This window comes from Ptychodera flava, chromosome 15, assembly GCF_041260155.1.
Source record: "Ptychodera flava strain L36383 chromosome 15, AS_Pfla_20210202, whole genome shotgun sequence".
NCBI classification, from domain to species: Eukaryota; Metazoa; Hemichordata; class Enteropneusta; family Ptychoderidae; genus Ptychodera; species Ptychodera flava.
Genome location: NC_091942.1, coordinates 19,534,653 through 19,558,082, shown reverse-complemented (window position 1 = coordinate 19,558,082; position 23,430 = coordinate 19,534,653). Strand labels below are relative to the sequence as shown.

Below are 23,430 nucleotides of genomic sequence, written 5' to 3'. Positions count from 1 at the left end.
TGATTTTACAGTATTGCTTTGTTTCAGGGCATTATTGATAATTTAGATGGAAAGACAACGGAGTCTTTGACAAATTGGTATTATATGGAGGTAGAAGCTAGGAGTCACAACCAATGTAATCCCCACAAAATTCTCTTGCTTGTTTTAATGTGTTTTAATGTTCCATATCACCTTCGTTCGAGATCTGATGATAGTGACCCTACTCTGCAAAAAATTGCAGTGCTCGGGCATTCTATTACAGTGTACATGTTCTAGAGTGATCTTCCTGTGATGAGGCTATGCTAACTCTACATGCACACATGTATTTTACTGTCAACTAGAGAATGTCAATGCCATGTGAATTCAGAATTTTGCCATCAAAATCCAACAACTTTGGCCAACTCAAGGAGATTGACTGACATTTTGTCAGAGCTTACTTCATATTTTCAAATAGCAAAATCTTGTGATGTGGTTGTTTGTCATTTGAAGTAAACTAAAGATGTTTCTTTGTCAAAAGTAAAGTACTGATTGTAAGTTTTCCAACCATGCAAAGTCAAAAGCGTACAAAATGACCAACTTTATACAGTTTGGTTTTCTTTCACGTGTATTTTGTTACTCACTACATCGAAACGGCGTTAGACCCCAACCATGACGACTTCCATTTGTCATGCGCATGTCTGTATTTCCACGTCCCCTTTGATAAAGATAAAAACAAAAGAGAATTAAAATAATATTTTGTCTCATTGCTGAACAGTTGAACTTCATGAGTTCATCATAAAAAGTTTCAAGTTTCAAGTACTGATTAGTTAAATTATACAATTTTTACATGTACAAAGGAATTCTTCCATGGACTAAATTACACCTTGAGAAACTTTTAAAGGGACAGTAGCTGTGACTTTGTTTTTTTTGCTCATATTTGGTTTTATATATAAATACCAAAAAGAGCTTATATGATGAGTTGGTGGCGCGTGTATGTCTGTATGTATGTATGTGGGTATGCATGTGCAGATGTATGTCCGTCACACACAAAGGCTCCCCTACCGCCAAAGCTACCGTCTCAGTATTTGGTGTACAGGTAGATGCAGGGGTTGAGATGTGAATTTGTTCAAATGAACACGTCAGTGTCAAAAATGTGCAAATGAGGTACGATAAAGGGAAATCCTGCAAATGTGCAGGAGTGGTTGCAGTAGCTGAATCAGCCCACACATTTGAATAAGAGGATTTTGACCTTTAACCTATTTGTATGCAGGGTATCTATTATGTTTGGGAATGGTAGCAGTAACTGAAACCGCTAATTGGTCATTTCCTGTCGTTGTTTATGAACTGTGACATATTAACAGACCTGCTGAAACCATGGATGTCTAATTTTGTACATCCATGGTTGAAAGATTCTCTGCTATGCATGTTGCTAAAGTTGACCTTCAGTACCTAAAGTTTCAGACCTTATTTACTTTTTTCATTCTTTTTTTTCTGGTTTAAATATTTCTTGTTGTTTTTTCTGGTTGTACTGTGCAGAAACTGTCATAACATCAACGTATAATTTTCCTGCAGTGAACAGATAGAAACAACACTTATTGTTGATGTTTGGTATGTACCAATTCTGATCAAATTTGAGCGACACCGTATAATTGCGGTATTTTTTCAGTTTTTAGTCAAGAAATGTGTTTCTCTGAAACCACTCATCTGATTGCTTTGAAAGTTGGTATACATGTTCCTCAGTGTGACCTCAGTCAAGCTTATATTTGAATTGGATCTTTGCAAGGGTGTTACCCTTCTAATTGTTGAAATTACGACAAAATTGGAAATATTACTGTTTTGGGGCAATTTTTGTCTTTTTTGGTCAAAAAATCTTACAAAAATATTTTCTTTTTTTTTCTTTCTGGACAGACAGCTTTTATATTTGGTGTACAGATGTCCAGGGATGACAATAGTTAGATATGTGGAAATTGTCCTGAAATATACAAATTTATATTTTTAAGACCATTTTGTCAATTTTGGTCAAGAAAACTTGTTCTCAAAATTACTTGTCTGATAGTTTTGTAATTTGGTACAAAAGTCCCGAGGGATGTTATTAGATAAATTTTCTGCTCGAAGTGTTGGGAAACCCCCAAATCTGTATATTTTAGGTAATTTTCTCAGTTTGTGACCTTAAATGACCTACACAAACCCAGGATATGTTGTGAGAGAGTTTCGAAGGCTGTGAACATAATTTTGTCATATTTAATATCAATTTGTAGTAAAATTTGATCCAGAAAACAAAGTTGAGGTAAATTTTTTTATTGCGAACCAATTTTTGCAACTTTTGCATGTAAGACACACAAGAACTGATGAGAAATTTGGATCCAGGATAATTCCAGATGTTGTAATCCCCCCACAGTGGAAGGCATTTCACTATGTTTACATTTGAATGATAGCACTCATAGCATTAATTGAAACATCCCCAAGGTTGTAAATACATTTCCTGCCAGCTAATCTTAAGTAAGGGGTTGAACATTTGATATTCAGGAGGGGGTAGGGTCTAGAAGATTGATGAGGTAGCATTACTTTTTACCAGATCCCTTGTACATTTTTCCCACTCTTTATTTTTTCCCCCACTCTCCCACCTTTCTTTTTGTCAAGCCTTCTCTGGCTATTTTTTTGTTGACATTTGCTTATGTATGTAGGATCTGCTTGTCCCATTGCTATAGAAGTTGATATGCATGTTCCTAAAGATGACCTCCAGTACCTAAGTTGCAGACCTTATTTGCTTTTGTCATTCTTGGTTTAAATATTTCTTGAATTTATCAATTCAAACCGAATGTGAGCACACTGTCCTTGGCGGTATTTTTAAGAATTGTATTGCACATTTTTATGAAAGTTTTCTCTTCTGAAACAACTTGTCCAATAGGTCTTGATCTGGAGTTTTAGGTTTTTTAAGTTTTTTTTTTATGATAGCCATATGATACAGGGGCCATGAAAGTCTTACTTTGATTTTCCATATTTTCACAGGTTCTCAGCAAAGAAAAGGGACATATAGGTAAGTCATGATTTGCATAATTAGTGTTCTGAATGTGTACAACTACATTGTACCCAAAGTTTGCAGCTGCACTTAATTTCCTTTGCACTCAACTTGAGTGCAGTGACTTAATTTGCCATAATTTCATAATTAACTAACGCCTAGTTAATATACAACCAATTAGAAATTGAATCTGTTATTTACTTCCAGTTGAATCCGTTGCCTTATGAAAAATCATGGCATCAGCGGATGTTAATGCAAATTACCAAGTTTACGAAATTTCAAAATTTACTTTGTAATGCTAGATCATTGTCCCTCCACAAACAGTAGGGAACGCAGTGCAATCTATAGTCAGGATGCATGGTACAATTCTGTTAGATTGTTATCCACATAAAGAGAGTATGGCTAGCATTGCTGTGATCATGGTTAACACTAACATCTGATACGCCCCAAGACCTGCATTGCAGAACCAGCATGCTTGCAGGAATGGAGTTAAAACAATGGTTTTTCCAGGGGAATTCTTATGTATGAATAAGTCAAATCACAAAAAGGGCAGTGTCAGTATATTTCATTAGTTTGTCTGTAGCGACACATATATTTCATTGTGTCTGTGCATCCGTCCATCCGTCTGTTCACGCAAGTTTCTGGAGTGATTTCTTTCAAATTTGGTACAAGGAATATTCCTATGGCATAAATATGCACTTCGATTTGTTTTGTGCTACAATCCAATATGGCTATGTGGAGGCCATTTTTAGCTCATATGTGGTATTTATATAAATACCAAAAAGAGCTTTCCGGTATATGATGAGTGGATGGCGTTTGTATGTCTGTATCTATGTGGGTATGTATGTGTGGATGTATGTCCATCAAACGCAAAGGCTCCCATACCGCCAAAGCTTCCATCTCAGTATTTGTGCAAAGGTAGATGCAGGGGTTGAGATGTGGCGTTGTTCAAATGAACATGTCAGTGTCAAAATTATGCAAATGAGGTAAGAAAAGGGGAAATCCTGCAAATGTGTAGGAGTGGTGGCAGTAACTGAAACCAGCCCACACATCTGAGTAAGAGGTTTTTGACCTTTAACCTATTTGTATGCAGGGTACCTATTATGTGTGGGAGTGGTGGCAGTAACTGAAACAGCTAATTAGTCATTTCCTGTAATTGCTTATGAACTGTGACATATTAACAGACCTGCTGAAACCATAGACAGTAGAGGGGGAAGACTGTCTATGCTCAAACTAAGAGGGACTAGCTGTTTCTGCTATGCATGTCGCTAAAGTTGACCTCCAGTACCTAAAGTTTTAGACCTTATCTACTTTTGTCATTCTTTATTTTTCTTGTTTAAATATTTCTTGTTGTTTTTCTTGTACTGTGCAGAAATCATTGTCATAACATCAACGTATAATTTTCCTGCACTGAACAGATAGAAACAACACTTATTGTTGATCTTTGGTATGTACCAATTCTGATCAAATTTCGGCGACACAGTATAATTGCGGTATTTTTAGCTCATATTTGGTGAATATAAATACCAAAAAGAGCTTATATGATGAGTCGGTGGCGTCTGTATGTGCGGATGTATGTCCGTCACACGCAAAGGCTCCTATACCGCCAAAGCTACCATCTCAGTATTTGGTGTACAGGTAGATGCATGGATTGAGATGTGAATTTGTTCAAATGAACACGTCAGTGTCAAAAATGTGCAAATGAGGTAAGAAAAAGGGAAATCCTGCAAATGTGCAGGAGTGGTGGCATGCCAGTTAAAGACAGGCTAACTCCACTGACTTGAGTCATTTCCTGTCATTGTTTATGAACTGTTACATATTAACAGACCTGCTCAAACCATAGACAGTAGAGGGGAGGAAGACCATCAGTAGAGGGGAGGAAGACCGTCTATGGTCAAACTAAGAGGGGCTAGCTGCCTTTCTGCTATGCATGTTGCTAAAGTTGACCTCCAGTACCTAAAGTTTCAGACCTTAATTACTTTAGTCATTCTCGTTTACGTGGTTTAAATATTTCTTGTTGTTTTTCTGGTTGTACTGTGAAGAAATCATTGTCATAACATCAACGTAGAATTTTCTTGCACTGAACAGATAGAAACAACATTTATTGTTGATCTTTGGTACCCATACTGGTATATACCAATATTGATCAAATTTGAGCAACACCGTATAATTGCGGTATTTTTTATGTAGTTGATGTCTACGACCAATACTCAGACAGGTTTTGACCAATGTCTTTCCAACTTCGCACAAGGACAAATGCAGTTTTTTTAGTTTTAATGATTGTGTTATTGAATAAAAGTGAACAACTGGGATGGCTGCTGTCTTTCATGCTGACAAATTTCTTGTAATATGAAAATGAAATTTGCTGAATCTTAGTATGAATCTTAATCCATTTTTAGCTACTATAGACTATAGTCTATAGAAGCTATAGGGATGGGTATCCGTCCGGCGTCCGTCGTCAGTCTGTATGTATGTATGTATGTATGTATGTATGTATGTCCGTTTGTGAGGCGTCCGTCCACTCAAATATCTTGAGAACCGCAGTACTTACTGATTTGATATTTGTTGTGTAGATGAAAAATATGATTTTGAGAAACCATTTTTTTTGATTTTTTGATATTGTTGAAAATAGGCAAATTAATGCCAAAAAAGGTGTTTTTGGTAAAAAATCTTCTTCTTCATAACCGCTGGTCAGACAGCTTTGTTATTTGGTATACAGGTTCCTAAGGATAACCCAACTTAGATTTGTTCAAATTGTGATGAAATATGCAAATGTGTATTTTTAAGGAATTTTTTTGTCATTTTTGGTTAAAGTTTGACTTACATTGTATGTAATTCTTGTACTGTATAAACCCTATCAATTCACCCAGAAAAAAATAATTAATATGTTTTTAAATAATTGATTAATTAGGAAATCATCAAAGCCAAAATAATTTTAGTGTGGAATTATCAGAAAGTTCAACTTTTTTTGACAGTTCATAGTGAATTGAGGATTAAAACATGTAAAGGCAACTTTCCTGAATCCCAACTTTGATATATTCTGAACCACCATTTATGTTATCTAAAAGAAATTGTTCATAATAGTTTGTCATGATAGGGTGGTCAAATAAATAGAGATAGAGAAAGTTCTAATTTCCATTTATGGTTGACTTGGTAAGGATAAAATAAGATTACTTTTTGAGGAAAAAATAGAGTGGTCAAAGTGATAGGGTTTTTATGGTAAAGCTGGGCTGTAAGATTCCTCATGTGCTATTTATAGCAATTATGCAATCTGTGTAAACAGTGCAATGAAAGTGTAACATGATTCCTTATGATGTTTTGATGACCTTGAACTTCTTAAGTTTCAAACATTTGTCTCTTCAGTATGCTTTCTCTGAGTACGTACAGTCTCAACTTATTCAACAGAACTTACTTACAATGTTAATTTGAAAGTTAAAATGTGCTTGGTTAATAGAATGAAAATACTGATATTAAAAGATAACCAGCTCAAGATTCTTTATAACCTGACAGATATGCTGTTTTTTTATGACGTAAATCTTGATTTAAGCAAGTCTTGTTTACTTTAATTAGAATGTAATTAACTCTCGTTTATTTGCTATTATAGACTAATATACCGGTAGTCTGTTGAAATATGCAAATCTGTATTTTTACGGAATTTTTTTCCATTTTTGGTCAGGTCATCCTGAAATGAGCTATCAAAGATATCCACCTTCTTCATCAATACATGTGTCACAAAAGGTTATTCTCTACATAACACAGCAGAGCTCTGTCAACTGTTGAGTCGCTTGTTTTTTCAAAACCGCTGGTCAGACAGCTTTAATATTTGGTTTACATGTCCCTAGGATGACCTTAGTGAGATAATTTCATAGAGTCAGGAAATACTTAATTTTGTATCCATGTCTATAGTAGCTTCAGGGACTTTGGCCCTATGTTTACTAATAAGTTACACTGACAGATACCGGTATATCATATAATGAACAGCCCAGAATTTCCCTTCATCCCAAGTACTTTCAAGTTAAGTCACATTTTACTCTACTTGTGCTTCTTAAACTGAGCTGCATACATTGCCAGGTCAACAAATTGGAAACATTTACTGTACCAATACCTATAGACATTTTTTATGTGAGGGACTTCTACATCTGTCCACCCATATCTATCCTATCACAAACCAACACTCAGATTTTGTGTAACCACATTGAAACCATTGATCACACATGGAACTTTTTCTCAAATGTAGTTAAACAATTCAATAAGATAACAGATTGTCCCGCATCTTGAAATTTGCAGTCAATCTTTGTGTAAGGACAAAGTTACTGTGATGACATTTGCATGTCAATTTGTATTTGGATATACCCGGTATATGATCAAGGTTCTATGACATAAATGTATGTCATGGTGCAGTCTCATATAGGCCATGTGGTCTCAAGATCACCACTGATATGCATTTTTAATTTTAACCCTTTGAGCACCAAAGTCAATTTTTGTCACCTTTGTAAAATATATCCAGTCAAATATTTTCAGATTTTTGCCAAAATTTTGAATAGAAACTGGAGCCAATGAAATTTGATGTCCATTTGATCCAAAATTATCAACAAATTACAGAAAAATTCATAAAAATTGGTAAAATGTTGCACATAAATTTTGGTGGGAAAAGTTACAGCACTCAAAGGGTTAAAGTTCTCGCATGCCAATGAAAAGAACTTCAATCAAGTCATCAGCAACATGCAAGGATCAACAGCTGCCGGTGATCCATTTGGGACTGTGTCATTTATGATGACCTGATTTCTTTTGCTTCAGACCTCAGTTTTAATCAGTCTGTTCAAAGTTGTCATCTCTGAAATGACTTGCTACATCTTTTCATTTTGAGTGTCTCACACTGTTTGTGAGGCAGCTTGTGTCAATCAAGTCCTAAGCTTATGCAACATTTCAGTATTGGCAGCCATGGCAAGTTACCAACTCAAAGGTTAAAAATACACAGATTGCAGGGAAATTTCACCCACATTATTGTAATGTGCATATATATCCTTTTGATAGAATGTTATACACAGCATGGTAGAAAAGGTTGGTCACAATGAACTACCGTACACAGTAGGCAAACCTGAATACAACAAAATTTGTGTTAGACTCAGTAGCAGAATTTGAAGTGTGCAAAACTAGGAGGGTTATCTGTCATAGTGATATCTTTTACCAGTTGACAACGTTATTAATGTTAAGGCTTTGTGCTATCACTTCAATAACCTCCAGTATTTCAAAATACAAGTGAATGGTAAAAATTCAGAGTTTGGCACAGAATTACATGTTGCAGAAATGATAAGCACACACAGATGATGATGTATGTTGTCTGTAAAACATTGACGTTGCACGATAATTACTCTTTATTGGAGACAAAACAGAGACCATTTTATAAGAAAGGGAAGTTGTACCAGGGTGTTGATGATACCAAAGACTTGTTATTCATTTGAATACGTGTCATACAACAAGACGACAGAGCTAATAATTTCAATCAAGGGACATTGTTTACAGCAAAGATATGACGTTCAATGTGATTGGGTAGATCCACCTGACTGCTATAAATTTCATTTGCATACAGAACTGGTTCAAACTGGTTTTGCTTGTTACCATATTGATTTTCAGTACACCCTGACCCCCAGCCTATCTGTCCAATTTATCATGTGTAGAATTAGTCAAGCATAAAATATAGTGAAATGTTTTTCAGTGTCATCCCCTCTCCTGCCCCCCCCCCCCCCCCCCCCCTTTCTCATTCTAATATTTTACGGTCATTTTCAAGGGAACATTGCAGATGAGAGATCTGGTAGGTGAGCAATTTATGTCACATGCCAAAACCTTGTCTATTTATCACTCAACTATCATGAGAAGAAAGATACTCATGACAAACAAATTGTGTTCTTTGTGATACACTTTCTCTGCTTTTGCTAGCTGGGACTTTGATGAATAGTACCACTTTTTGTATATTAATAAATTATGCAATTGAACCTGCAACTGCCAGTGATATTTCTTTTTAAAAAGTGAAAGAATTACATTGTAAGATTCTAGGAATACAGGCTCTCCATGAAAAGTTCTTGACAGTAATATGAGACTATGTTTGTACACTACTAGTAGGAAATGTAAATCATAGTAGCCAGACATAAGGGGGCCCTGTCAGGGTATTCAGTCTGTCATTGAGAGAGGGAACTTCTATTCTAAGTTTTATAAAGAGAGAGACATTTCCTCATTCATGGTATCTCTAATGTAATTAACTTTAAGGAAACAAGTAAGTTGTGTCCTTGTTTATACTACATACATTGTATTTCTGTTCTACTATTACAGATTGTAGGGGGTGATAAAAACAACTTTATGGCTGGTAGCCATGTAACTGTTGTTAAAATAACCTTTGACTTTGGTGGGGATTCTTTGGAGTACTGTGAAATATGTCCACCATTCTTGTGCATGATACAAAATATAAATATAAGTGGTATTAATGATCAATCCCTTTGTATTAGCAGCCAATTATTAAAGGAAGTCATGACCATGCTTCAGGAGGACATATTCAGCAAATATGCAGTGCTGAATGAGTGATGCGTTTGAAACTGATATGAAATTGCAGTAATTGCAACATTTGGACAAAAGTATAAAAGTAGCAGCGTAAAGAAAGCGATTTCCAGGGAATGCAAGATTTTAGTGAAGCATTTCATGGACCAGACAAGATATTGATTGTGCTGTAACTGGTGGCTAAGTGGAATGAACCTATCTATACAAGATTTATTGTCAAAAAAATGTCTCATGTATTTGATGAGGACATACTTGTTTGTATTTTAATAGTTGAGAAGGTTTGTGTTAAAATCTACATCAAACCAGTTAGTGAACTGGGTAATCAAGTGGCAAAGTGACCAAATGGGCATGCTGCATTTCTACAAGGTCACATCCTCTTTCTCTCTTATTTGACCTTGCTGACCAATATCTACATTGATTGGCCTCTTTCCGCTCAAAAGTTACAATTACAAAAGTTTGCTTCTGTGTTGGCGTATGTTGCAAACATCCTGGGCAACACACAAGTTTAGTTGTTCTGAAGTCAATACTTTTTTGAAGTTTTCATGTTTTATGTAATGAGATTATGGAAATTGTATGAAGCAAATGCTGGAGTGATTGCCCTATCCTTTAACCCTTTGAGTGCTGTAATTTTTCCCACCAAAATTTTTGTGCCATATTTTACCGGTTTTTATGAAATTTTCTGTAATTTTTTTGATAATTTTGGACCAAATGGTCATCACATTTCATCAGCTACAGTTTTTTATCAAAGATTTTGGCAAAAATCTGAAATATTGACTGGGGTATATTCACATTGGTGCATCACTTTGTTCAATAATGATAAATTGTATACACTTGGCGTCTTGTGATTTTCATTTTAAATTGGTGTAGAGGTTAGATCAACAGTGAGCAAAGGGTAGTGGATTAAAAGGCATCTCTGGGGATAATTAGCATATTTGGCGGGAAACAAATCACAAAGCAAAACAAAGAGATTACTCACACAAAGTGAGCAGTTCTTTCCACAGAGTTCTTTGCTACCAAATACCCAAGTGCACTTACAGTGTGACAAGATATGACACAGTAAGTAGTTACCTTACTATAGTTTAACAGTGTACCCCATGTTAGTGACATTGGGGAAAGGATACACAACACGTACGAGTTCATGAGCCTCATATCGTGTAATATGTTAGCAAGAATCATATGTGCTTATTCAAATGAAGTAATCCTGTTGCTTACTGACAGGGGATGCAATTTTTTGCTGAATTGCCATATAAATAATCGCTTTGAAAAGCTCTTTGTTGATAGACTCGTTTAAGTTGTTAGTCCCCATGGACAAGTGCACAGTGCGGGATGACTGATTGGGCTCTGTCTGTCTGTGTGTCAGTCTGTTTTTCCAAGTGTCCGGCTGAAGTGATTACGCTGCCATGGCTGGTTTTCTATTCCAAGGACAATGTACTATGACATTCATGTGTGTTTCAATCTGTGTTGCAGTGTCATTCATTTTGTTGCCACTTTTCCTATGTTTGGAACTGTGTAGACTAGACTGTCGTCAGTTCCTTGTGTCTTTTCTGTTGCTTATTGGTGTAGTATCTCGCACATACTAGGACGATGGGGAAGCGAAAGTACATGTATGCAATATTGACACAAGGGACTGTCCTCTGTTGCAGGATGTGGATTGCTATTAATTATTCATAAGACATGACGTCAAGAACAGGGCTGAGGCAAAGAAAGAAATTTGCATAGACTTCATAAGAGCAAGTGAGATCCTACAGTACACATATACCGGTATGTTGTGTTGACTTGTTTAAAGTGGGAATTGCGGCTGTATTTAAGATGTGCACTGTATCCACTAGAACGTCCAGACAAACAACACAAGATAGTGCAGGTCCGACCCTTTGCTTATCTTACTATAGTGTCGACAGTAATTCAGACATCTTTTAGGTAGCATATTAAACTGTCAATAGCTGGTCATGCTAAAAAGATGTTCAGAGACAAGTTATTGACGATCATGCTGTCGGTAAAGATGTCTTTGATAGTGTGTCGACAGGGAGAAGCAAATCCATGTGGCACTGCTACAAAGTGGCTTCCATATTTATTTGTATTGCCAAACAAAGCATTTTTGACTCGCCAAGAAGACTTGTTAAGTATTGTGCCAAGGAGCTACTCCGTGGACTGTACCTTTATATTTTGGGGCGACCGAGACATGAGGGATTGCCGTCTATTTCGTGGACTGTGCTGACAGAATAAAAGTCGTGTTGAAATGGAAGAAATCAATGACGATTTCTGATTTAGAAATACTAACCAAATGTTAGTTTTGTACTTAGAATAATATCACCACCAGATAGAAGGTAGAACTAGTCTCAGTGCAAACACTGGGTGAGACAGAACATATCTGCATGAACACGAGAAAGTTCTAATGGCAAAAAATAACTCGTTGCCATGTAATCAGAGATATAAGGAAATTAACGGGACCAAGGACCTAATGGGACTAACGGGCCAAACAATTGTTGGCCCAAAGGGCCAGAACTGTCAACAACAGACATCACTATGATAAGCGTGGGAGGACCTGCGCGATCTTGAGTTGTATATGTCTGAAAGCAACTGAGAGGATATTCAAACAAAATTAGGCAGAAATGTTTAAGTTTTTACTAAATTACATACTGTTACATTAATCAGTTGATACAGTATGCATCTTACAGCCACATTTCTTATACTCAAGACAAGTCAATATACTGTTGACCTCACTTGCATCATAGAACAGTAGAAGCACCGCTTCTAGTAACTGTGGTAGAAGCGAGACTTATACTGTATAAAGCCTTCACTTATGTGCTCTTAGTCTAAATCTTGTGAAGTATTTTTGGCCTTCACCTATACTCTATCTAGCCGCGGGATCAATGATAAACCTGTAGTATGCAAAACTGCTAATTTTCATGTGAATGGTCTCCAACAGAGACCTTGACATCCCTGGCATCCCTTTCAAAGTCCATCAGTTAAAATGGTCCTCTCATGATTGGCTAATGATTAAATGGGTGTTACTCACTAATGTTCATTGTGGCACAGGTTCTCTGGCTAGTTTTTCTTGCTGATATTACATTGTAGCTATGCCAAAAACAAGACACATGAGAGGATCATTTTAGTCCCCATGGACGTAGTCTAGGTGGACTAGGGGTTTTGGTCATGTCCATGCGTGTATGCATGCGTGTGTCCATCACCAAGCATTTTTCAGACATGTGCAAACAAATTTCTTTCAAATTTGGTACAAGAACATTGACCTATGTCATATATATGCATGCATAATACGATCCAATATGGCTACATGGGGACCCTTTTTGTTATGATTTGTCTAGAGCCATAACTTAGACATGTGTTAATCAATTTTTAGCTCACATTTGGTATACCAATGTGAGGTTAAAGTATAAGCTGAAGTCGATGGCGTCTGTATGTGTGTATGTATGTATGTATGTATGTATGTATGTATGTATGTATGTATTTATATGTACCGGTATGTATGTATGTACGTACCGGTACGTACAGTATGTCCGTCAACATCAAAAACATGCAAAATGCTGCACGTTTCAGCTTGGTATGTGGTGTGTTGATGCATCCTAGGCTATAGATGGGATTTTGTTCAAATGAAGTCTGCATTGCTAAAATTATGCAATGAGCTGACAAAATGTGAAAATAGTGAAGAATTATTAATAACTCACGAACCGCTGTTTTGATTGCTTTGAAAATTTGTGTACAAGTACCTTAGGTGAATCTTATACATGTTTGAATGGTGGAGATATCTTTAATTTTGTAGTTTTGCTGAATTTTTCGGTGATATTTCTCATTTTCGTTAAAAATTCTTCTCTGAAACCGCCAACCCAATCGCTCTCAAATTTGGGTTGGATGTTTGCAAGGGTGCATACCCTGCATGGTTGCAATGCTTACAGAACCCATGATATAATACGACCACCTTCAAGTTTGTTTCCAAAAATTATGTAATTCCTTAGGGATATACAAGCTTTACATTCTTGTGCTTTCATAGTTTTGATTATTATTGTCATAGTCTATGAAAATATTGATCATACCCATGACGCCTCTAGCTTTATGCTCATGGGTGGAATGATATTAACAATGGCGGTGGATACGAACGCTTCCCTCACATATAGAGAGAAAAGTGGGCTCTTGGTGAATTTACAAGCGCAGCTGAGCACAACTAGGCGAAGTGGATGTGCTCGAAAATGAAGATCTATGCAAGGTTTTGATTCAAATGGGCTGTTCTTGGCGGAGAAACTGCGTGCCACAAATCGAGGCGCTGTCAGAGGTTTTGTCTATGGCAGTCAGCAGGGCTGTGTGTGGGAGGCCGTATTAACGCCGGTAACACACAGCCCTGCCATGCAGAGCTAATCCTTGCTTGGTTAGGTGCTAGCTATGTGGAATCTGTTTGGCCCTGGCAATTTACCTAGAGGTGTGAACGGTGTTCCAGGCTAAAGATTATTGTAGGAGAATTACAGTCTTTGAGCTTAAAAATGGGGTACATTGTTGCATCTTGTCAAATATTTATTTTAAACAAAAGCAAAGTGTCACAGCAGCTGATGTCAGAATTCTGAACAATGTAATAATAATCACAGGTGCTTGTGTTTCATTTTGTACAGTTTCTTTTGCCTTGCCCTACACAGACACAATTTACCTTTGAAATAGCGAAAGGAAGAACAGTACCGTTCTACCAGAGTGAATCCCAAGATGGTATACAAATTGCATGTACATGTACCGGTAATTGTCTATAACCAGGTGTAAAACAGTCTAAGATGTGTTCCATTTTCTCAATCTTTCCTGGACCATTATTTTTAAAACCTTTGCGATTTAGTCACAATGAAAATATGCAAATTGCCAATTGCAAATGCCTAACACAAACCCATGTGCCTAAGGGGCCGTCGATAATAAAAGCTGACGCACGACAAACGTAATTCTTTCGTTTAGGGGGGGAGGGGCTAAAAGCTAATTTCGTTTTGTGTGCGTCAAAATGGCATAAGGATTTTCTGTTGTTTTGCGACTATGCAGCGAGAAAGCAAACTACCTTCGCATTCATCGAGAACAGAATGACTACAAAATACGTACGTAGGCAGAAAATACAATGAAAAGACATGAAGGTGAAATAAAAACTTGTATGATTTTTCAATGTGAAACATGTATGTGAAGCATTTTCCTACTTGCGAAATACATGTGCCCTTCCGGAATTTTTTCACTGGCGTGCGGGTCGGAGATGTGCGTGTGGGTTTGTCAGAAACGGCATCATAATACGAAATTGATTTCGCATAAGAACTTTCGTTTTGAGGGGGGGAGGGGGTTTCAAGTAAAACGAAGGAATTACGTTTCTTGTGCGTCAGTTTTCATTATCGACGGCCCCTATACGTACATAGAAATTTTATGTGTATTTCTGTGCATGCCTTCATTTACATGATTTAGTACCACCATAACTCAACTTCCTCAGTGCCCACTTTCCATAGAAAGATGCTCTAATTAGAGTGCAATATTTATGCAAGAGACTGAGTATAGCTATTTAAATATCAGAGATATTGATATTTTAAAGTAATTCAACTCATACGAATAACAGCACTGATCACAACCGTACACTTGCAACTACTATGCCTGAGTGAAATTGGCTTCTGCTTACAGAATTTCAGACTGCTGTTTGTTAGTCCCCACGGAGGACTTATAGGTTTGGTCATGTCCATGCGTGCGTGCGTGCGTGCCTGCGTCTGTGCGTGCGTCCATTCACGCAGATATCTCAGACATGCCCAGGTCAATTTCTTTCAAACTTTGCACAAGGATAGTACCCTACCCATACAGATGCACGTCGATTTGTTTCAAAATGTGATCAAATTTGGCCGTGTTAGAGGACTTTTTAGTTTTCACCTCCATAGACTCCCATGTATAAGGCAGTCTCCATAGACTCCCATGTATAAGGCAGTCCATAGACTCCCATGTATAAGGCAGTCCATAGACTCCCATGTATAAGGCCAAGAAAAATAAAAATTAGTTTCTCATCGTATTCATATTGCAAAAAGGATGCAGTGACAGAGTTTTTAGTCCCCATGGATGAAGTCCAGGGGGCTTATAGATTGGGTCATGTCCGTCCGTGAGTCCATACGTTCATGCAGATATCACAGATATTTTGACAAAATGTCACATGACCTTGGTGACCTTTGACCTCAAATATATATATATGTCCATAACTCGGTAACCACAAGTGCTACACCCTTCATATATGGTATGATGAGACAGCTTATGACACTACATATTGTACCTCATTAATTATGTGCATATCTAATTTTGAGCGAGCCAATAGAGCTAGAGGTCTGATTTTTGTTACATAGGGATCACTTAGCAATACTGGTTTTTTTTGGACAAAATGTCATGTGACCTCGGTGACCTTTGACCTCAAATATACATATTTGTCCATAACTCAGTAACCACAAGTGCTTCACCCTTCATATATGGTATGATGGGACACCTTATGACGCCATATATTGTACCTCATTAATTATGTGCATATCTAATTTTGAGTGAGTCAATAGAGCTAGAGGTCTGATTTTTGGTATATAGCGATAACTTAGCAATATAATTATTTTGACAAAATGTCACATGACCTCGATGACCTTTGACCTCAAATATACATATTTGTCCATAACTCAGTAACCACAAGTTGTACACCCTTCATATATGGTATGATGGGAGACCTTATGATGCTTCATACTGTACCTCATTAATTATGCATATATCTAATTCTGAGCAAACCCATAGAGCTGGATGTCTGATTTTTGGTATATAGGGATAACTATAGTATAGAAATTTTTTGACCAAATGTCATGTGACCTCGATGACCTTTGACCTGAAATGTACATCTATGTCGATGAATACGTAAGCACAAGTGCTATGTCCTTTATATTTAGTAGGATGGGAGAACTTATGACAACACACGCTTTACCTCGTTAATTATGCATACATCTAATTGTGGGCAAGGGAATAGAGCTTGAGGTCTGATTTTTTGCATATAGGGATTAATTAGCAATACAATTTTTTTTCAAAATGTCACGTGAACTTATGACCTTTGACCTTGATTATACATATATATGCATAACTCAGTAACCACAAGTTCTATACCCTCCAATTCTGATAGGATATTAGACCTTAAGATGTCACATCTTGTACCTCATTATTATGCGCATATGTATTTCTTGGCTGGCCAATGCAGCTAGAGGTCTGATCTTTTTTCCCGATTTAGAACCATGAATTAGACATGCTTCATGTGTTTCAAATTGGGAACAACGACATAGACCTATGCGCCCATAGATCTCAACATATACACTCCAGTGATACTTCTTAATGACCACATTTCCCTGCCCCATCAAGACTAATACTCCTATTACAAGTGGGGACTATGTCATTGTCAATGACTTGTTTTACAATGTCATTCATTTCTTGCTGGTCATGGCCAGAACCTTTTACCTGTGACGTAAATGGTTTACAATCAAAACTTGACAGTAACCACGGATACTGTTTTAACATGTCGGTAATCAAGGTCAATATCCTTAATTCTTGTACTGGTGAAGGGAACTCAGAACAACAGAACATATTTGGTCGCCATAATGCTGGTATCAAAACTTAATCGATAATTTAAACATGTAAACTAGAGCTGTTTAAATACTTTCACCTATAGCTTGTTATAACCAAGGCCTGGCTCACTCATACCTACATTTAGCGACATGTGGGAATATTTAATTGTGTATTCTTTCTGTATTACTATTCTTTCTTTGTTGAATGTTGTACTGCTTTATGACACCTAACCCTTTCATCCCCAGTTCCCTGTATACAGGTCCAACTTTACCATAGAAAACAATGGATTTGGGACAAACCATGGTGGTGAAAGGGTTAAAGGTATACAGTCACCTGTAATCTAAATATGCCCATATATGGTCAAAGGGGCGTTCCTTGGTATTCAAAATGCTCATGTGAGGGTGCTGTTTTTAAAAAGCAGCCACCCGCTTAAATTCTGTGATTGGTTAGATTTTCTCTTTCCATGGTAGCTGTGGCAAAATTGGAACAGGTGACAGTAAACGTTCCTCAGATTGGTTTCATGATTTGATTCAACATGCTTGCCACTTTCCTTCTATGGCAATGTTTTCCTTGTGTTGGCGACAATGTTCCAAACAAAACATATGGCGTGATTTATTGTTTCATCTAGATATTACATACCCTAGCTATGCAAATGGTAATTATATTCGCTTCAAGATTCACAGCTTGTATAATGCTAGTCTAGAACCCCTCCCATTCCTAGTTAACGGTGCACGCGACGCTACCATCAAAACCTAAGAAGGTTTCGATTGGAGCGTACTGAGGAGAGGTCCTAGACTAATAATGCTACCAAGCATAAACGTTTACAAGTTCTTTATAGTCAAATAAAGTATTGCTGTGACAGATATGATTTCCTGTTTTTTTTCATGTTTTGATTTGTTTTCATAGAGGTGTGTTAGACACTACACTACACCTTTTTACTTTAGTCTGTCACATTGACACATTATCATACCAGAACTTTCTAAATGTATATGAATGTACTTTTCCCTTACTGTGGAAAATTCTGAGGACGTGCTAGGTTTTCACAAAATATTAAAGACAGAGCCTCCCTTCAAAAGGGCACGAAGCTATGGCAGCGTTCACTGTGTAAGTGGACACCAAACAGGCAACACGCAGGCAGAAAATGCTACTTTTTAGCTTTTTCTGGCTGCAAAAACGCAAACAGACAGCAAAGCGGTCAGCGCAAAGCTGCTGCTGATCGAACTCTGTTGTTATATTCAAATTCTAACGCGACTGGAAGGCGATTTTTCAGGAAATTCGAGTGTTGGTGGTGGGGAATCAATGACCGTTGGCGATTTGAACCGACCATCAATCAAATGCATGTATAAACTCTTTTTTGCAAGATTAGCAAAAGGCGCCAAAAGGTTGAGATCAGTTTGAATAATTAGTGTTATAGAAGTCAAACATTGTACTTGCTAAGTGTTTGACTGGGAGGAGAGGTTCCACTAATGTAAGAACCTGGGATTGAAAATTGCGGCTTTAATAATACATGTTTCAAATTCAGATGACAGCCCCAAACTCAAGTTTGAGCATATGATACATTTCTACTTTGGCAAATTGTTCGATTTGTGTCCCTTTTAACAGTCATTCTTAAAACTTTATTAGAGCTTTCAGTGTTTAAACCACCATTCACACTTAATCCAAAAATCCAGCAACAGCAATCTTAGTTAATCCCAACTCCACGCCTTTTCGAGCTAGGGTTTAAACCAGGACCACCTCTTTTTTGGTATTTTAAGCTCACATTTCCATGAAGTTGAGGAAGTCTTATACAAGAAGTCTTATACAAGCTCCTGTGGGAGCTTCCATACAAATCCATAGGCCTGCTGTATTAAACAACACTGTTAGTGTTATTCCCAGCTGCTGCATATCGGCAGGGTGTATGGTCACAGACTGGTGTGCTTCGATAGAATATTTGAATGAAACGTGCAAATTAGATTCCATTGTTTAACATTTCACCCATTGAAAACAATAGTGTAACTGAAACAATATGTAGGCAGAAAGGGTACTGCAGAAGCCCATGTATATATTGCCAGTAAAGAGTCAATATATTAGGTAATGTTATATAATTGTAATGCCACAATATGCAAATATATATAAAGCCATGCAAATATCAGGTCAGTGGGTGGGCATAGTTCTTTTAAACTCACAAGGTACGTGGTCGCCATCATCCAACAATACCGGCAGTTCTCATAATACTCCTACTAGATCAGTTAAAAAACAGCTCTCACCATTGCTGTGTGGAAGACACATTTGAGATGATAGAGACAAGGAGGTAATTTTTTTGACACTTTATTTTGTAAGTTTGTGGTTGGAGATGAGGTTTTATGTATTTTGTCAGCTCTGTGAACTTTGACAAGCATGGTGGCATACATGAACATTGAGTCAGCTGCTGCCGCAAGTCCATGGTGATTACCATGCGAGCTCTAGAGAGGTTAGAGGTCACACATGGCTTTGCAAGTGATTTATGTACCAGTACAGACTGCTGCTGACATTATTAAATATGTGTGGGTTTTTTCTTTCAAACATGTGTGGCTATTCTTATAATCAACTAGTCATCAAAAAACTTGCCACTAAGCATAAACAACCAAGAGGTCTGCATACATCAGTCACATTTCAGGTTACCATATAATTAATAAAGAAACTCTCCCTTGGCTATAGGCATGCATCTTATCGTAATTGATGTATCAGTGTTAAATATTAACAAAATATCATTAACAATATCATTTCAGTTTGCCGCCTTTTTCAAGGATGTGGACAATCAGATTATGTAAACATTAAGAAGATAACTCTTGTGTAGGAAATATATAAGGAGTGTAATGTGATACACTGTGACAAATTGTTCTCTGAAGTTGATAACAGATGAACAGTACACAGTAGAGTAACACACACTGCAAAGTGGAATTGTCCAGTGAGATGTGCCACAGTCCTGCCACAAAACCTGGTTGTGCTCAAGGTTTGAACAGGAGCAGAAATATGATATGGAATTTTTTATCTTTTGTGTACTTAGAGTAAACAGGGAAAAGGCATGGTTTTGTTTGTTTTACTGGGATTTAATGTGCAGAGAATGAACAGTCAAGTAGATGATAACTGCTGCCATGAATCTGTGTGTTTTGTGTTTACCAACAGACAGACCTAACATTTTGCACACATTGAATAATATCATCATACTAATCCTTGAATATCTTCCTCAGTGCCCATGCAGTTTTTCTCCTTGTCTGTAGTCCAACACAATCTCCAATGAGAAAAGTAATTGTGTTATTGAAAAAAAATCTCATTTATTATGATAGCAAGACTAGTTGGAGCTAATTAGTGGATGACCTGTCAAATCTAATGAAATTTAGAAAACAGAGTTTGAAAAGTTCCCTGAAAATTGGCCATACTTTCAATAAATATCAGTTATGTAATCGGTAATTCTGAACTTTAACCCTTTTAAAGAAAGGATGAATCATATACAAACTAAGGCCATTTCCTCTCATGACCTGTCAGTTGGGAAGTTCTCAAGGAACAGCAGAGGGGCTTACGGTGATCAGTCCGGGTTATGTCCATAGAGAGGATAGTATGATTGACCATCAGCGAACCTGCCGCCGCCAACGTCATGAATACTTAACCATGCAAAACCTTGGCTCGTACATTGCAACGAGTTTGGAACTTTTCGGCTTGATTTCGCCCTTTATTTTTAGCACTGGGTAGTTTTAGATATAGACGTTACGCACAATGTTCAGTGCGGTCGAGATGATGACCGACACAAGTGGTTAGTACATTGAAAATTACTTATTTGGATGAATTCCTGGCGGGTACGGCTCCCAGAAATCAGCATTTGACCCTTGTAAATCTACAGTAAGTTATTTGTCGCCAAATATCGCCTATTTTTGGTCAAATTTCAATTAACCTTGCCATCTGCAGTATGCAGAATTTTTCAAGCTTTACAAAGATGGGTCAACTGTTTTAGTCGGTCATCGGAGCACGATGGAGCACGATTTTTTCGATCACCATGCGTTTCCCGGTACGATTGACCCTTCGCTCAGAAAAACGCGCGCCGGATCAATCGCCGAGAAGTTAACCAAAAGCTGGAAAAGAGAACGAAAAACGTCCAATAACTCTTTGTCGAATATGGTTAAGGGTACAGAAACTCAGAAAACTATTCCTGAAGAAATCTTACAATTTTTAACACGGTAGAACGTCGCCAATCGACTGGAGCTAAGATACTTCCGGGTAGCCAACAGTCTCACTCGATCGGTGGATCTGTCAGGTCATATCGCGATCTGAACAAAGTGAACCAACGTAACCTTTGACCCTTGTTACATATACAGTACGTGATTGGTTCTTGCCTTAATTTCATTACATATACGGTACGCCATTGGCTCTTCCCTACTATCCTCTATATGGACATAACCCGGACTGGTGATAGAGGTACCATGAGATGACTAATCCATTCTTTAATTGAACACCAATGTCATGAAGATAAGAACATACCGTATGTGCAAGATGCAAAAATGTATTCTACCATCCATTCTTTCAGCTCATTCTTGCCGATCTGTTATCAGCTAGATTGCATAATTTTCACAACAAAATATTAAAATTTATCATACGTGTTATACCAGTATAGTTAACCCTATTTTCCCACCAAAATTTTAGTGCAAGATTTTACCAATCTTTATGAACTTTTCTGTAATTTTTTTTATAATTTTGGACCAAATGAACAACATTTCATTGGCCACAGTTTTTTATCAAAATTTTGGCAAAAATCTGACAAAAATTGACTGAGGTATATTTTTATAAGGGCGACAAAAATTGACTTTGGCGCTCAAAGGGTTAAGGGTAACATGCACCTTGAAAGTGAAAGACTTAAACTTTTGCTCAAAATTTCCTAAATGAAACTTTAAGCCATTCTCTTATCAAATTAACAGTAACAATCATGGGTCACTTTGCAAAGTTTGGAACTAGATAACAAATTGCCCATAAATTTGTGATATTTGAAATTCAAAATGGCCGCCACTTCAATTTAAAAAAAAAACGGTGAAAATTTTCTTCCAGGAGCTTTAACATGAGCCCCCACAAGTGGTAGATCAGGAAAGAGTTGTAGAAATTTGAGTGTCCAAGTGTCCGAGTATCTGTCCCCTTAGACACATTCTACTTTAATGAAGTTGATCACAAACCATCGTTGATTCTGATGACCGGTTGTACTTCATAATTTGCTGCACATTTTTGATCGGTCATTACGAAATACGCATATTTACATATTAGTGTTGACATAAACAGTATACACCTAAATGGTTACGACAAGAATGCGTCAGATGTTTTTTAAATCATCTCATCTGGCTCTATCAACTGGAGGCAAATGAACAATCACTGCTATGTATTCGTTCATACAGTTTCAATTGCGCTATTTCACTAAGTGAATACATTGTACTTCTTCAGAATTGAATTCAGTAAAATCTGGTTAATAAGGTTTTTTCCAACACATTTAGTGGATTTCAGTTCAGTCATAACAATCATTTACGGCTCATTTATTTTGTAAGGAGTTCAAATTTACATTATTTGCTCAAGCATGCTGACCTAATTGTTTGGGTGATGTATACATCCCTGCATATTATGGGAATATTTATGCACACGGCTGTCGTTTCCTATTTTCACTCACTTCTCCTTTCTATAGAAAATATTTTAACTTATGAAGGATAGTAAACACATCAAGAACTTTTGCTTACCCCCTCTGTTTTGAACAAACAAAAAATATCGAAGGAACTAATGTATAAGTGCAACATCAAGGTACCATCCTTTTTACATGGCTTTGGATATGGTTGTTTCTGCCTGTCTAAAAGCCATGATCATTGCGTGGCGTAGAAGTTCACTGCTGCAGATTTCTGCTGTTGTGAAGGCATAAAACATTCCAAGTTCACCTACGACAGTGTTTGATGGATAAGGAGTGGAAAATCATCTTTTTCATAGATATGTGGAAAAATGTTTGCCATATTTGAAAGATATTCAAAAACATCTGCAAACAATAGCAGCTTGGAAAATTTTAGCAAATTGAAGTTTCCCAACAGCTCCAATCGCATGAAATGACCTTGTGCTTCAAATGCTGAGTGAAAATTGATGCCGTGAGTTCCTTGTTGCACATTTGCATATGATAAATATATACCGGTATATGCATTTACAGCCAGGGTTACTGTTGGGATAGAGCATGGAGGTAGCCTTTCTTCCTCCATGGATATAGAGTAACCATTGTAAGGTGAACAAGACACCTCTTTGTAATGTATGGGTCTCAAATTACAGGTGATCACCCATCCTCATTGGAAGGCTGAAAAGGA

The 23,430-nt window shown here is 37.1% G+C and overlaps 1 protein-coding gene across 1 annotated transcript in view; it reads left to right on the top strand.

Moving 5' to 3' along the window:
• The window catches only part of LOC139151450 (protein starmaker-like), a gene marked incomplete at its 3' end in the record, with an annotated part of 45,951 nt that overhangs the window by 2,193 nt on the left and 20,328 nt on the right, over window positions 1-23,430 (top strand). The window contains 1 exon segment of the mRNA XM_070724271.1: window positions 2,968-2,995.